This window comes from Mauremys reevesii, linkage group 12, assembly GCF_016161935.1.
Source record: "Mauremys reevesii isolate NIE-2019 linkage group 12, ASM1616193v1, whole genome shotgun sequence".
NCBI lineage: Eukaryota > Metazoa > Chordata > Testudines > Geoemydidae > Mauremys > Mauremys reevesii.
In genome coordinates, this window is record NC_052634.1 from 32108939 (window position 1) to 32123629 (window position 14691).

Consider the following 14691-nt stretch of genomic DNA (forward strand, 5'->3'; position numbering starts at 1 on the left):
TGCTGACATCAGCCAGGCAGGACATAGGCGAACGGCCAGGGAAACCTCAGAGACCCCTGTGGCTTTGCTTCAGCAAGTCTCCTTCTCCAGGTCTCTCTTTGAGGACTGAGAGAGTATTCGGGTTCACGAACGTGAGCGCCAGGAGGAACCTCTTTTGAGTTTTCTCCTTCCCTTTGACTAGAAAACAGCCGTCCCTGTTTAGAAGGTAAGAGCCTCCTTGAGGTTTGAAACCTGTTCAGTCTGATCCATCTGGTGACAGTTGAATTCTAGGCATGGAAAACACGAGCTTAAGGAGGCAGAATTTTATTCTGCACCTGGGATTTTGTCCCTTAGAATCACTGTGGTCATTAGGGTTTGTCCTTTTGGTTTCACCTTTTCCTCCATCCTTCCCTCCCTCCTTTCTCTTTGTCTCTTGCTTCTTTTGTCCTTTCACCTGTTCCCCTCCCAACACCGGGAGGGGTGTGTGTGTGTGTGTTTTGCGGGGGAGCAGTGTGGTTTTTCCCCATGTAGCCAGCACCAGACCTGGCACCATCCCCAGCTCTGCCCCCTTCCTGCCACTGTGACCCCATCTCACCTCCTGACCCTGGCTGGGCGCCCCCGGCCCCTCGTATCAGGAGGATGCAGAGGGGTCTCCTTGTAACCATGAGTGGATGTCTGGTGGGTGCTGTCACCTCCACCAGAAACCCCCAAGAGACTCACTAGGTTCCTCCACATGCGGGGAGGGGCTCCTACTTTCTGATTTGGGTGGGGGAGATTCCGTGATGTCAGAGCCCTTGGGGGGAGAGGATTGAATCATAGTCTGGAGTGGCAGGGCAACCCCCTTCCCCAGTCAGATTCCACTAGGGGGCTGGGCTGGGATCTGTAGGGAGGGAGACACAGGAAAAAACAGCCACCACTATGGAACCCAGGAGTCCTGGCTCCCAGTTCCCCTGCTCTCATCTCTAGACCCCCCTCCACTCCCAGAGCCAGGGATAGAACCCAGAGGTCCTGGTGCCCAGCCCCCTCCCTGCTCTGACCACTCGACACCACTCCCCTTTTAGGCTTGCTGCCTCTTCTATCCACCCAGCCCACCTGTCCATCCCTTTGCTGCAGGTTTCTGGGGTGTCACCCCTGCTCTGCACCCCCCCAGTGCAGCCCAAGGCTTTTCCTCCCCCCAACCACACATCCTCACCCCCCTCGTGCTGGATCATCTGCTTGGCCCCCTGCCCCCTCTCGGGGTGCGCTGTGCGGCGTGGCTGGGGATTGTGAAATGGCCTAGCACCAGGCAACACAGGACGTAAACCACAGGCCCGGCCCGGCCCGGCCCGGCCCTGCCCCACCCCACCGGAGCGGCCTTCCAGGTGCATCGGAGCCCAGCGCCCTGCACCTGTGCCCTCCTGCCCCACAAGGGGTGAGCTGCAGTCCCCACCATGCTCTGCAGAGGGGAGAAGGATCAAGCCAACCAGCCCATTTAGGATGGGGGAATCAACACCCTTTTTTCTGCACAGCCACTGACCATCAGCGGGATTCCTCCTCCTCCTCCCTTCTGTGCCTCATGTGACTAAATCTCCACACCTAGACAGCCGGTCCATCCACTGCACCTCAATCCTCCATGCCTGAGCCTCCCTGCCAAAGCCCTGCACCTGGCTCCATAGAATTAAGTCTCACATCTGGCTGGGAACTCCACTTCTTGTGCCCAGAGAGTCTCAACAGCCCTCAGTAGATGACCCGAGTCTGAGAAACACAGTGTCCGTCTTCTCTAAAGAAGTTCTTGGAGAGATCTTTTTTTCTTATGTGACCACGTGGCCTAATGGAGAAGGCGTCTGGCTTCGGATCAGGCGATTGAAGGTTCAAGTCCCTCTGTGGTTGTGTTTCTGCAGTTTTACCATTGTGCTGAAAGTCCTGCTCCCTTCAGGGCTGGAACCTCTTCTTGGCCGCTCAGGCCAATGCTCTGGCTTCAGCTAGAGCTCTGGGAAGGAGCTGGGGGTCGGGCATCACAAAGGCTGGGGCATGAGCCCCAGGTGCTTCCAGTCTCGCCTTTGCCATTCCTGACTTGCCAAAGAAAATGGGCAGCTTCCCGGGCTAGAGTGTGGAGCACTTTCCCTCTTCGAAGTGTGTGCCTGTCCCTGTGCTGGAGGGGGTTTGCTACATAGCACCTTGGGAGCCTGGGTGTTTCTCTGCTTCTTGCCAGCTGGGGAAAGCCTCTTGGGGAAAAATCTCCTGCCCCACTGCAAAAGTGAGCACCTATAGCACGAACGGTCAGAGGCCCCACCAGGGGGGTTGGCCCTGCTTTCCTACCATCTTCTGATGGTGGCCACAGAGTATCAGCAGCCGCCTCGCATGCTGATCTGTGGGTGGCTTTCAGTGGGTGTTTGGCATGGCAGGGAGCAGGCTGGCTGGGGTTCTTTGTCGCTGTCTGCTGGCCACGCATAGGCATGGTCCTGCCCTCCTCTGAACAGCCAGAGTTAGGCTGTGCTTAGAAAGCAGAGACACAGGAGACTCAAAACAAGAGGGTGAGAAAGATTGAGAAAGGACCTATGAAGACAGCCCACACTACAGGGACGCTGCCTGGTTAAGGGATGTGGCGGCAATTGAAATGTGCTTGGGAGGATGGTGATGAGGGATTGAAAAAATGAAAGATGAGACGAAATGAGGGAAGCTGAATGGCAGCTCCACGTAGGGTCATTGTGATCAAACACCCCACCCATGGGCACCTCGAACTGTGCTAGACACACAGAAAAGGCAAAGAGGGATCCAGCCCCTGAGTGATCCTCTTCTGGGAGAAGAGCCCCTGGTTAATTAGGAGGTGGGTTGGGAATGGAGTGGAAGGTCCCTCAGGATGAGGAGAGATGAAGGCCTCAGAGCTAGGGACACTAGGCAATACGAGTGAAAGGGCTTCACACCCTCCAGCAGCAACAGCTGAGGGCTGCAGGTTCGGCCTGAGATCCCGGGGAATGTCTCCACCCCCATCTGGAGTTGGTTTAGATTTAAACAATGATGCAGCCTCTGCTCCTGAGCAAAAGCACCGGAACTTCGGTAGAAGTGGGGGAGCCCCGAGGCCCTGCCCTTCTCCATGGCCCCAACTCTCTTCTTCCCCTGGAGGCCCTGCCCCCAAGCCAGGACAGACACTGAAGCCGGGCCATGGTAAAAGCCACCTAGGGAGCCCAAGGCTCTGTGGGGAGCTCCAAACCCTCCACCTGCCCTGGGTTAGGGGCCGGGGTGCCGAAGAGCCTGTGGTCATCAGCTGAGGCAGCCAGGAATGCAGCGATGAGTCAGCCCAAAGGAGGGAAGGCATCTCTAGCTGGATTCTCGGGTTCAATAGCAGGGGGCCATCTGGACCAAAGATCTCCCTTGAGTGGGCATTAGTAACCAAGCAGGAAGGAAAAGAGACTTTTGTGCAATGGGGATGCTGAGCAGTAGGGCCTCTGGGGCTTCGTAGCAATACAACACAGCTCCAGCAGATCCTGCCAAGCTCTGAACTGGGACTGTGAGAGTCAGAGTCCTGAGGGCCGACCATCACCCCACGGGACCAGCGGGCTGCAGGTTTTCTGCAGAACACCTGTGACCACTAGTATTCACATGGCAGACTTGTCCACTGCGCTCCTTGGTTCTCTCCAGCTGTTCCCTCCCTCGAGACCTTGTCTCCTCCCCCATCTCTAGTTCTCGTCTCTGCTCTTACCCCACCCACTTTGTTTGCTCAGGGACCTAGCCCCACATTGCTGTGCTGGCCACGATCCCGTTTAACCTTCCAGATCGGCTGGGCCAGGAGCACATTCCCAGGTGGTTCTCCCCTAGGCAGAGAGCAGTGACGTCTGCTGTGTCCTCACGGGAAACCAGCTCCCAGAAACAGAGCCAGGAGCTGGTCCCAGCGCATCCCCCATCCGCTGTGAGGAGAGAAAATCACCCCCAGCCCAAGGCCCAGCTGCAAAGCGCTTGCTGAATTACAGGCTGTCTTGGAAGGCCACTGCACTAGGCTGGGCCCACAAATCCATATCCCCAGCCACAGGGGGACTTCAGTGTCATCGAAATCAGAGCCGTGGGGAAGGGAGCAGACAGGGTTAAACCTGTGGTGCTTATGGCCACCACACGCATTGGCCTCCCCTCAGGCAGGGGATTTATTGGCCCTGGATCACCTGTACCCTATAGCCTGGATCTCTGACACCCCCAAACCCAGCTGGGTAGCTGCTGTTGCAGCCCCTCTGGGGAAGCAGTGGGAGCCACACTCGCCAGTGGCAATGGTTCAGAGGTGGCCACAGACTCTGTGACTCAGGCAGATGGGGGCTTGGCTCTGTATCTCCCCTGGCAGGAAGAACAGAGGCTCAGGGGGGCACAAAAAGGGGCCAAGGTGACAAACAGGAACAGGGGAGATTTTCTTCTTGTTGCAATTCATCAAAATCTCATCCCTGAAAAGCTCCAGCAGGGGGGAAGCTCAGCCCACCAACCACTGTGAGCTACATAGATACAGGGCCGTCCTTACCCATACGCAAACTACGCAGCTGTGTAGGGCACCAGGAAACGTGAGGCACCAAATTGCCCCAAATTTCCTGGTGCCCTATGCAGCTGCGTACTGCTCCAGCGGCCAGCCCGATCCCCCGGCTGGCTGAGCCGGCCAGGAAAGCTGCCCCTGCCCCTGCTCCGCCTCTTCCCCAAAGCCCCCCCCCCACTGCTCTGCCCCCATGCTGCCTCTTCCCACCCCTGCTCCACCCCTTCCCCTGAGCTACACCCCGGTGGACTGCAGGAGGGATCAGGTGCACCCTGCACTCACCAAGCAGTGGGAAATGGAACGACCTGGCCCCAGCCTGCTCTGCTCCACCAGCTCCCAGCCGCGCCACTGGTGAGTGCTGGGGGGTGTTTCCCCCCCAACCCCCAAGTTCTAAGGCTGGGAGCAGAGTGCAGCAGGCTGGGGCCGGATCACTCCACTTCCCACCGCCCCGTGAGTGTGGGGTCGGGCCTGCCCTGCAATTACCGGGCAGCGGGAAGTGGAGTGACCTGGCTCCAGCCTGCTCCGCTCTGCCAGCTCAGGCTGGGGGACGGGGGTGCTGTGTAGGGCACCAGAATGTCTAGGGACAACCCTGAATAGATCATTTTCCCACAGGGACCGATGGCTGTTAGAATAGAGATATTCAGGCTGCCTGCACAGGCCTAAACTTTAAGAACTGCGGTGTCAGAGCTGGGAAGCGGGACACTGGGGAACAGACTCTGTCGGTGTATAGAGATAAGCCCGACTGGTGTGAAGGGCTTCGGAATCTGCTTGCTTGGAAACTAACCCCAGTAAACATCCCTTTGTCTGCGCTTCCGACTTCTGGTCTTTTGCTGCTTTCTGTCTGTGTGACAAGAGCCAGGGCAGTGGGCGGGGGAAGGGAAAGCCCTGTAACAATGGCTCCTTGCTCCTCTCCCTCCAGGCTCCGGGGTCAAGGATGGGCAGGACTCCAGGCTCTGCTTGACAGATCCTGGCACAGGGGCTGGGGGGGGAGAAAGGATTGTAGATTCTGACCTGTGCGCTGGAGAGGAGGTAATAAGTGAAGGGGCATTTTTGACTCCTCCCCTGCCTCAGTGTCCCCTGGGCTGGAATTCTACATTCCACAAGGCCAAATAAGGGGGTGACACCACGTGATTAATGAAAACCAGTACTCCAGGTGAGGCTTGAACTCATAACCTCAGCATAGCTCCTCTCAGCACTGCCCTATAAGTACTGTGCGCTAACCAATTGCACCACTGGAGCACCTGTTAATTAACATTTTCTGAGGGCCCCCCCCCAGCACCTGTTAATTGTGGTTCTCTGAGACCCCCTAGGTTGATACAGGCAAGGAGTGACCCCAAAACATTCTCAGTGGGGCTGAGAGCAGGTAGCGACAAGTGTTGGTACTCGGTGGGGTGGATTCTTCTTAAGGGTTCCAGGCACCGTTTGACACCTTGTCATAGTGTCCATCATAGTCCTGCCCCTGGCGTCTGTACTATTGACAAAGACTAAGTGACAGGGACAAAACTCTCAAATCCCGCCTGGTGCGGGGAGCCAGGTTTGCTTTTCAAATTCTGTCGTTCGTACATTTCCAGGCCTGGGAATGTCCCACAACAGCATTGAATGGGAAGCTGCCTGCAGAACAGTTACACTGCACAGAGCTCCTGTGGAGGAGGGGTGGGAATTGGTAACATTGTGAGGATTGTTTGGGAAACGAGCCTTTGCTGACAAGGTTTGTCTCTGTTCATATTTCACCTTCAGGTGTTATGTTGAGGGATCTTTAGTATATTTTTGTGAGGTTAATAACTATCTCCTCAACTTTATTTACTCAACTTAAAAATTGATGTCACTTGATTTTTGCATCTCCCTGTGAAAATACAACTGACACATGTGGCTTTCTACAGGGGGTCATGATGTTAAAGTTGGGGAATTCAGTCTCTGTACTTCTGGTGGGGGGGGTTGCTTTTTTACAGCTGCCTCACTGCCAGGGCACACCGGGCTGTTAGCTGCACCCACGGTCCTTGCCAGGGGCCCCTGCTGAACCCTGGGCGGCTGCACTACAGTGCTGGGGTGACTCTGCAGGTGGAGAAGCTGCTGTGGAGCAATGTAGAGCAGGTGCAGGAAGGAGACGAGGTCACTATTCACATTCTGATCTGCACAGTTTTCACTCCCAGCGCTACCGGTGCCCCTCAGTCCCAACCCGCAGCCCCCTGGTTTCCCCCCAGCTCTACCGGTGCCCCTCAGTCCCGACCCGCAGCCCCCTGGGCTCCCCGCTGAGCTCCCCCGTCACTGTGCGGCTAGTGCTCCTCACTCCCGACCCGCAGCCCCTGCTACCCCAGCCCTGAACTCCAGACTCACAGCTCTGCTGGTGCCCCTCACTCCTGACCCGCAGCACCTGCTATCCCAGTCCTGACCTCCAGACTCACCCCTCTGCTGGTGCCCCTCAGTCCCAACCCGCAGCCCCCTGGTTTCTCCCCAGCTCTACCGGTGCCCCTCACTCCCGACCCGCAGCCCCCTGGGATCCCCGCTGAGCTCCCCAGTCACTGCGCTGCCAGTGCCCCTCACTCCCGACCTGCAGCCCCTGCTATCCCAGTCCTGACCTCCAGACTCTCAGCTCTGCTGGTGCCCCTCACTACCGACCCGCAGCCCCCTGGGCTCCCTCCAGCTCTGATGGTACCCCTCACTCCCGACCTGCAGCCCTTGCTATCCCAGTCCTGACCTCCAGTCTCACAGCTGATTGCTTTGAGACTGGTAGTGAGTTGGGTGTGGTGGCTGGAGAACAGACAAAGTGGTTACTGGTTTATGATTTTCTGTTTGCTTCTTTCGGGTAAGGAAAATAGGGAAAGAAAAATAAGCAAACTAATGAAGAGTGAAGAGCAGAAGAAGCTAGAACTGCACAGGTTGCAAGTTGCTGCCCAGAAAGGCTGAACACTGGGTGCTGGGAAAGTCTCTGTTAACTAAGAAGCCCTGAGCTGAGTGCATCCCAGTTTCAGTGAACTGCAGAGGGGGTGTCTCAGCACAAGAAAGCAGGAAAATGACCACCAGTGAGGCAGCTACTTAACTAGAGCTGGCCAGACTGGAAGCAGAAGAGAAAGCAAAGGACCGGGAGTTTCAATTGAAGCTCAAAGATGCAGAGGCACCTGTGCACAGAAGGGCTATGGAAGCAGAGGCAGTCAGGGAGGGAGCTGCTCACACAAGAGCCCTGGAGTTAAGAGACAGAGAAATAGAGGCCCAAATTGAGGCCCAGAAGCATGGACTGGCTGTTATGGAGGGGAAGAGACAAAACCCTCCAACAGCTGGCTCCACTTCCCCAAAAATCCACAAATGGGAGTGACTATGTCCACAGTATGATGAATCCAGTGATATTGCTGAATATTTCATCACCTTTGAGAGACTCTGCACCTCTGTGAAATCCCTGGTGATCAAAAATTGGTCACATTGGTAGCCAAATTGGCTGGAAAAGCTATGGACATATCGAATGAGATGCCTATTGATGATGCTACAAACTATGGTAAATGTAAGGAGCTAGTTTTAAAACAGTTTCAGATTACACCTGAAACCTACAGGGTTAAATTCAGGAGTCTTAAGAGGGGATCTGGATTCAGTAATGTGGCTTATGTAAATGAAATGAGAGATTTGTTAGATACGTGGGTGCGGGGAAAAGACATTACAAGCTTTGAAGGAATGTGTGATTTGGGCCAAGGCAGGCATGGTTGCAGTGCACCCTTCCTTGCCAACACCTCAAACACATGCCTGAATTTAAAACCTTCTCCAAAGAGGCAGAACAATATGCATCAGAGCACTTACGAGGGTACACAAAGGAACTGGGAAATGTAATAGACACTAAACAAGTTAAATTGTGTGAACAAAACCTGTCCACCGTAGCTTTGCTGTTAATCTGGGGGTCTTTTGCTACGTCATCAAGCCCAAGGAGTTAATACTAGTGGCAAACCTTTAAAGGTGTGGGACATACCTGATTTGTGGGGGAAAAAACAACTTTTGTACGTGCTAGGGATGGTGACAAGACAGTCCCATAAGCATTGTTTCTTTTCAACTCATACCTGTAAACAGGCTGTAAGCTTGGCACAGCAGCAAAAGCATAACAGGTCTACGCTACTGTGTGGGAGGGGAAACCGAGGCACATTGGTGGCTAAATGCCAAGACACCTACACGTTAACAGCTATTGCTGTCTGCACTCTGTTAGCAATGCTACACCCTGACCTGTTTTCAGGCAGCCGGGGACCAGGAACCCCATACCTTGCTAGAACACCCAGGTAGGACATCATACAGTTTAAAGTTACTGAAAGTGGGTGTGACCAGAGACAAGTAGGGATTTTAGGCATCCCGCCTCCACCATGGACAGTGTCCAAGCCTCTGGCAGTACATTCAGGAGGAGAGTGTGACGTTGCACCCCCCTCCACCAGGCCCGCCCTTCGGCATTCCTGGGGAAAGACCAACGTGGCCAACATGACTTTGGGCCAGTAGGTCAACCAAGAGGGCTGTCTCCTAGGCCTGGCCGCAGCTCAGCTGCAGGACTCCGAGTAAACCCAGCTCCTATCCCTCCCTGTAGGGCTTCAGGCAAGGCCAGCCTGCTGGATCCAGCATCCCCTCTGGTGCGCAAGTCACAACAGCCAGCAGGCAAAAGACCGGCTCCCGCGTCATTTGAAAGAGCAAGACAAAGCCTTGAAACTCCAACTTTGAAGCAACAGGTCCCAGAGTCCCCCTGAGATCTGAGCTCAGCTCGCACTAGTCAGTGTTCTGACAGCTGAACTTTACGCCAGGCGACCAGACGGTGTCACAGTCTCTAGACACCTGTGACTCTCAGCTGGCAGGTTTGCACTCTGCACTCACAGCTTCTCTGCAGCTGCTCCCGCTCTCTTCTCCCCTCCTGCCCAGCCCTGACTATGAAGCCTGGCCCTGGCCCTCCTTCCTTCAAGTGCCAGGTGGGCAAGAGGAAAAGCACAGAGGCAAGTGCCAAACTTGTGGGACACAGAACGTGTGAAGGCTAACTTAAACTCTTAATTTCCTTAGGGTTTCCCTTCAATATATTTCTATGCTGGTGCGATTTCTGACCATTGCACGTCTATTGTATTTATTACAATAGCACGAGTGACATAGTCTAGGGCAGGAGTCGGCAACCTTTCAGAAGTGGTGTGGCGAGTCTTCATTTATTCACTCTAATTTAAGGTTTCACGTGCCAGTCATACATTTTAACATTTTTAGAAGGTCTCTTTCTATAAGTCTATAATATAGAACTAAACTATTGTTGTATGTAAAGTAAATAAGGTTTTTAAAATGTTTAAGAAGCTTAATTTAAAATTAAAGTAAAATGCAGAACCCCCCCAGACTGGTGTCCAGGACCTGGGCAGTGTGAGTGCCACTGAAAATCAGCTCACGTGCCACCTTCGGCACGCGTGCCATAGATTGTCTACCCCCGTCTAGGGGCTTGGCTACACTTGCAAGTTAGAGCTCATTAAAGCAGCCCCGGGTGCCCTAACTCCTGAGGTGTCCACACTGGCAAGGCACATGGAGCGCCTGGGCTCTGCAGCTGGAGCACTCCTGGTAATCCACCTCCATGAGAAGCATAAAGCTCGCTGAGCCCTGCTGAAATGCCCGGGTGTCAGGGTGGATGACATGTTGCATTACTGCACTGTGATTGGCCTCAGGAAACATCCCATAATCCCATGAAGTCAAGTGCCCACTCTGGTCACTGTTTTGAAATCGGCTGCAGGCATGCGGATATCCCCTTTCAAAGCTCCGTTTCCAACAGCCGGCTGCTTATCTGCTCCGGGACAAAGCAACCATTAGTGTGGAATGCTGCTGCTGTGAGTGTGTATGGTGGTGGGGGGGGGGTTTGCTGCTGTCCGAACACACAAGACAGCATGCTGACACACTCTCAGCCCCCCAAACACACTGTCTCTCCCCCCACGTACACACAACACACTCCCTGTCACACTCCACCCCCGTCCTCCATTTGAAAAGCACGTTGCAGCCACTTGCACACTGGGATAGTTACCACAATGCACTGCTCTCTGTGGCATTGCCAGAGCTGCTAATGTGCGCTTGCAGCTGTCAGTGTGAACACACGGCAGCGGTTTCCCTGCTGTGGTTTAACTCCCAGCACTCTACCTCTGCAAGTGTAGCCAAGCCCTAAATTTGCCAGACCAACCAAACTCAGTAACTGCCCTCCACCACCACATGCAGGGAGTAGGGGCACCGTGGAGCACACGCCGCACTTATTGGCTCAGCCTTGTGCATGGTGGGGTGGCCACCTCCCCATTGATGAGACCTGGTCCCACCATCTCCGCGGAGCTGCAGTCTGCCCTGCTGCCATCCCTGTCTGTGTTGTCTTCTCTAGCAGTTGACTGGAAGGTGAGCACTGGCCACATGCCATGTAGCCGTGTTGTCTCGAAGGGTGAAAGCAGGAGGAATGGTGCCTTCATAGCCCACCCAATATTCCATAACAGAGTTAAGGAAAATATTTCTCAATGAACTCTCAGTAAAAGATCAGAAGCAGCCAGTGTCCGCATCAGTCTACGAGCATTGGTATTTTCTTGACATTTGTCAGACCAACCTAACTAACACCTAACACACATTTGAAGTTCTTCTTTTCACACTGTTGCTCATTCTCAGGGTCTGCTTTGTCTCCAGACAGATCCATTCTCTTTCAGGACAGCCTTGCTCTTTCTGTCTGTGTCACTCACTGAGGTGTCGGAGTAAACACTCCCCTTCCTTCTATTCTCAGACAAACACTAGTATTAACTGTTTGCTACTGATGGGTCTAGAAAGCATTTGTCAAGTGGAAGATGCTGTTTCTGGGGGATTGCTCCCAAGCTCCAGTACTTTGTGTTCAAATGTCTCCAAGCTTCCTTGGTGAAAATAACACCATGTTTCTTTGCAATATACAAGAAGAAAGGAATTTTTTACCCCAGATGGGACTTGAACCCACAATCTCTGGCTTAGGAAGCCAATGCCTTATCCATTAGGCCACTGGGGCCCTGAAGAGCAGTTGAATGAGGGATGGAAATTCTCTCTCATGATTGCACATTCCTCACATTCACTCAGAAGCCAAATACCCATTTAATCGCCTTACAGAAACATCTGCATCCCCTGGCAGCGAGGCAACTGACAGAGCTGAGCACCCCCTTTCTGCCAGCCATCTTTAGAGAAGAACCCCACCCTAGAGTCACCCCTCCCTCCTTCAGCACCTCCACGGCTGTGGCAGTAGGATGATTAGGGGGCGAATCCGGGGCTGGAAGGGGGGTAAGGTCGGCCTGTAAGGAGTAACCAGGTGGGGCAGACCCGGAAGGAGGCTGTGGGCTGCTGGTCGGTTGTTGGGATCCGAGCGCTAGATCAAAGCTGGACAGTGACCTGACACCCAGGGTTATAGGGCCGACACAGTGACCCCCTTACTGGCCTCGGTGACCCCCAAACCTTTGTTACTAAGGGCATCAAGGAGTCTCTGTCCCTTAATAACTTCTGGGAGCTCCCCAGCACAGGACGCTTCCACTCGGTAGCGTAGCTGGGGGGAGCAGGGGAAGCAGCTAAAATCGGGGAGGGGAGGCAGAAGCCCCACTTCCCTGCCAAAATGACGCCCAGTGGGGGAAGCCAGGACAACGGGGGGGGGGGGGCGGCAAGTGGTGGCCAGACTCTCACCGCCAGGGTCTAGTCTAGCTCAGGGTCCAGCTCAACCTCCTCCCCACACCACTGGCCCCCAGTCCCCTTCCACCGCCAGGTCAACCCGGGCACTAGGGCAGGAACAGGGTGAGGCAGCAAGTCAAGCTGAGCAAGGCAGGCAAAAGCGAGTCTTGTCTTCATGGGCCACTCACAATGACGTCCTTTTTGTGTGCAACTGCTGCAAAAACCTGCCGGAAAGAGACGCAACAGGCCAAAATACTGCCCTACAGCTGCCAAAGCAGCTCAGTTAGGAGAGTGTTAGACTGAAGATCTAAAGTTTGCTGGTTCAATCCCAGTCTTTAGCAGGCCCTTTCATCCCTCTTTGTACAGTGGGGGCTTGTATTCTGGGAGCACAGCAGTGCCTGCACCCAAGGTGAGTCCCTGAGCTTGGGCTCTGCAATAAGGAAAAAAACCTGTGTGCTGCTGGCCTCACCTTTAACAATGAGAGATGGGAGCTGTCTCTCCTACATGAGTTATTGGTGGACCCAATGTGGCAGGAAGAGAGTGAGGCAGGAATGGTGCCAGAGGGGGTGCTGGGCAGTGACAGGCAGGAATAAGGGATGAAAACTCCTCTGTGGAGCTGAGCGAGGGCAGTACCCTGGAAGGGGCATCTGTAAAAGTGGCCATGTGGAAGGTGGAAGGGATTTGGGGGCCCAGGAGGAGATGCTAGATGTTCAGTGCCTTGGAGCAGCTGGACTTGGACAGGGTGGGTGTTCAGGAAATACACATTAACAACTCTAGAGTAGCTTGATGGTGATTGGTGGAAAGGCCATCTCTCTGGTCATCCAGGCCAGTGAAGAATGATGGGGTTGGAGTCTTGTTCTTCACATTCATGGTGTGAGTACAGAAGGTGCTGGAGCGCCAACCAGGGAGAGCATTACTGGTGGGCTTTGTGCTCCATGGCACTAGTTCTGGCTATATTAGTGTGTATGGTCCCCAATTAAGGCTTAAAAGGAAAGTTCTATGAAGGAACTGACACCATCCCTCTGGACCGCACAGTGTTGGGGGGGTGGGGATTTCAATTGTTGCACCGGCCTGAGGACTGCTGGTCCTGTTTTCCTGATGGTCAGAGGAAACTATTCTACGATGAGCACTACCTGGCGAAGGTCTGTAGTGAGGTTGGCTTAGAGGACGTGTTTCTCCACAGTGGAACCAGTGGAGGGCGGGTGGTAGCCTCCTATTCCTCTGACCCGAGCTCACACCAGCTGCAGAGGGAATACACCTTTCTGCGGGGACAGGCCAGGAGTCGCATTGACCAGATTTCCGTGAAGGAGAGCACGTCGACAGCCCAGTGCAGGGTGGTGCCAATGGACAGTTCGGATCACACAGCTCTCACCATGTGCTCAAAGTGGGCAATTAGCTGACCCACAGCAGAGGATATTGGAAGCTGAACATCCAGAGCTTGCAAGATAAAGGAGCAGGGGGGCGAGGCCTGGCGGTGTTGGCAGAACGGGAAAGCATCAGAGGGTTCTATGGTAACCAGGGGGATTGGTGGGAGTCGGTGAGGGAGGAGTTGGCGGCTTTGTTTGGCGGTCGGGCAAACACCGCAACATTAAAGAAACCAGTGGTTCCGAGTCCTGCAGCGTCGCCTATGGGATTTCCACAAGACCATCCAGGCAGGGGAGCCAGTCAGCGTGTGACTGTACGATCGGATCAAGCAACAGCTGGCCGAGTTCCAGGAGATGAGGCTGCAGCTGGCCGATATGAGCGGAAGCACTGAGTGAAGGGAGGAGCAGACTCCCCTGACATTTTTGCAGCCTGCAGGGAACGGAGACAAAGCAGGGGGATGTGGGGTCTGAGGGCAGGACCCACAGATCCCGTAGTGCAGGACTATAGTCGCTGGAGGAGGAGAGAGAGTCCTGCGAGAGGAAGCTGATGGTGGGAAGCAATAAGTGCAGAGTGCAAACCAGCCAGCTGAGAGTCACAGGGGTCTAGAAAACAAAATGGCAGCAGGTCCCATGGTGTAATGGGCAGCACTCAGGACTTTGAATCCTGGAATCTGAGTTCAAATCTCAGTGGGACCTTGTGGAGATATGTTGCTTTGCTACAAAGCACTGGAACTCAATGTGTTTGGCTACCTTCTCTCAGGGTGAACTAGAGTGAGTTTTTTCCCTCACTCTGGGTGACTGATGCCCACTGGAGATAGGTCTTTGGTCTGGCTGATTCAATGGGCTGGTGGCTATAGGTTGGGGTCCTAGAACTTAACAGTCTGGCTAGAGAGTCCTGTGGTTTGACCATATGGTTGTTTCTCGCTGCTTCACCTGATGCCCACAACTTTGGTCCCTGCAGCTGCCACACTCTTCCTCTTGCCCACATGGTATTTAAAGGAAGGAGGGCCAGGGCCAGGCTTCCCAGTCAGGGCTAGGCAGGAGGGAGGAAGAGTCCCAGGCTGGAGCCCAGCACCTCTCCTCCTCTGGGCACCTAGAGCAGAGGCGGCTGGTGCTGACAGCTCCAAGGGAAGGCTTAAAAGCTACAGAGCAACCGAGGTCAGGGCCAGAGGAGGGCAGGACCATGCCTATGCATGAACAGCAGACAGCCACAGAGACACCCAGCCAGCCTGCTCCCTGGTATGACAA

General features: G+C 54.5%; 2 non-coding genes and 1 pseudogene across 2 annotated transcripts; 2 read left to right on the top strand and 1 right to left on the bottom strand.

Annotated features, from left to right (window-relative positions):
- Window positions 1-14691, top strand: part of LOC120375680 — a 1085709-nt pseudogene that overhangs the window by 310210 nt on the left and 760808 nt on the right.
- Window positions 11363-11435, bottom strand: TRNAR-CCU. Its single transcript has one exon. It is a non-coding gene; the product is annotated as a tRNA-Arg (tRNA).
- On the top strand, window positions 14068-14139 carry TRNAQ-UUG. Its single transcript has one exon. It is a non-coding gene; the product is annotated as a tRNA-Gln (tRNA).